The 2,303-nt window shown below is 21.2% G+C and overlaps 1 pseudogene; it reads right to left on the reverse strand.

The window, feature by feature from the left end:
- Positions 1-428: 428 nt before the first annotated feature.
- Positions 429-1,974, reverse strand: LOC118738343 (annotated as a pseudogene).
- Positions 1,975-2,303: the final 329 nt, after the last annotated feature.

Genomic DNA, 2,303 nt, shown 5'->3' on the forward strand with positions numbered 1-2,303 from the left:
TGCTCCCCAAAAAGATATTTGTCCTCATGGTAATACATACCCTATGAAAGCTGTTGCTATAACTAAAAATAAAATTAGTACTCCTACTAATCATGTTGGAGTAAATAAATATGGTCCATAGTAGATCCCTCGTCCTACATGTAAATAAATAGAAATAAAGAAAAAGGATGCACCGTTGGCATGTAAAGTTCGTAATAATCAACCGTAATTTACATCTCGACAGATGTGATTAACACTATTAAATGCTAAATTGATATCTGCTGTATAATGTATAGCTAAAAATAATCCTGTTAAAATTTGAGTTATTAAACATAATCCAAGTGAACCAAAATTTCATCAAACTGAAATATTAATAGGTGCGGGTAAATCTACTAATGCATTATTAGTAATTTTAAATAAAGGATGTTGGGTTCGTAAAGGTTTATTCATTAGTTTATTAATTGTAAAGGTCCATAGAATAATTTTGTAATTTTTACTACTGTAATTAATGTAATTAATAAATAATTTATTAATAAAATTGTAATTAAATTTGTTGGAAAATTATATAATTTATTAAGATTTAATGAATTTTCTTCTATAAATAATTTATATCATTTATAATTGTTATTTCATTATTTTCTAGAAAGGTTAAAAGTAATGATTTATCTAATATTAATCTTAAAATTATAAATAAAATAAAAATTATTATACAAATAGTTGTTAATTTTATTGAAAATGAAAATATTTCATTTGAAGCTAGGGATGTAACATAAATAAATAAAACTAATATTCCTCCAAGAAAAATTAAAAATATAAGAAAATCAGAATCTTTTAGCTATTAATCCTGTTATTAAACAAATTTGTAAAGTTTGAATTAATAGTATTAATCCTATAGCTAAGGGGTGATTTATTTGTATGAAAATAAATCTTGAAATTAAAGTTGATCTATATAAAATTAATTGTATAATATCAGGAGGTAGTTTATATAATATATTAATTTTGGGGATTAATGAAAAAGTAATTACTTTTCTCTTGAAATTTTAAAAGATTAAATCTTATTTTTGATTTACAAGACCAATGTTTTATTAAACTATTGAAACTAATGTTAATAATATTTTATTGAGGATTACCTTGTTTTTTATTTTTAATTGGAAATTTATATTTGTTTCTAATCGAAAGCATTTATTATCAATACTTTTGAGATTAGAATATATTGTATTAAATTTATTTTTTTTAATATTTATTTATTTAAATTTAATAAATTTTAGAAGATTTTTTAGTATAATATTTTTAACTTTTAGAGTTTGTGAAGGTGCATTAGGTCTTTCAATTCTTGTTTCAATAATTCGTACTCATGGAAATGATTATTTTCAATCATTTAATATTTTACAATGTTAAAATTAATTTTTATGATAATTTTTATTAGTCCAATTTGTTTTATTAGTAGTTCATTTTAAATGGTTCAAAATTTAATATTTTTGATTACATTTTTATTTATTATAATAAATTTTTGTACTAATTATTTTGTGGGTATTTCTTATTTTTTAGGATTTGATACAATTTCTTATGGATTAATTTTGTTAAGATTTTGAATTTGTACTCTTATAATTACTGCTAGTGAATCTGTTAATAAATTTAATAATTATAAAAATGTATTTTTATTTAATATTTTAATCTTATTATTATTTTTAATTTTTTTTTTTTTTTTTTTTTTTTGAAAGAAGATTAATTCCTACTTTATTTTTAATTTTAGGGTGAGGGTATCAACCTGAACGTTTACAAGCTGGTGTGTATTTATTATTTTATACTTTATTGGTTTCTTTACCAATATTAGTTGGTATTTTTTATTTATATAATAATTTAATAACATTGAATTTTTATCTTTTGAATAATTTTATATTTAATTATGATTTATTATATTTATCTTTAATTTTAGCATTTTTAGTTAAGATACCAATATTTTTAGTTCATTTATGATTACCTCCCCGCAAACATATTCTGAGCGCTCAGAATATATGAGTCGGAAAGGAGTCCTAGGTAGGTAAAAAATATGAGTTTCAAAAACAAACATTTTTTTACTCTTATATGAATCTTTTAGGAGTCATATATGATCCAAGTTATGAGCCAGCACTTTGTGCCAGTATAAATACAATAACGACTAGAAATTTATATCTAAACTTGTTTATACAGATATGAAAAATAATTAGGAAGGAAAAATAAACAAAATTTAGCTGCAGCAACTGCTATTACATGAATGCTGCAATATATGTACATGTATATGTATGCGCAGAGGTTTGTATATAAATATGCAACAGTATTTGAAA

This window comes from Rhagoletis pomonella, unplaced genomic scaffold (genome assembly GCF_013731165.1).
Source record: "Rhagoletis pomonella isolate Grant_MI unplaced genomic scaffold, Rhpom_1.0 Rhpom_scaffold_00004, whole genome shotgun sequence".
Classification (NCBI taxonomy): Eukaryota; Metazoa; Arthropoda; class Insecta; order Diptera; family Tephritidae; genus Rhagoletis; species Rhagoletis pomonella.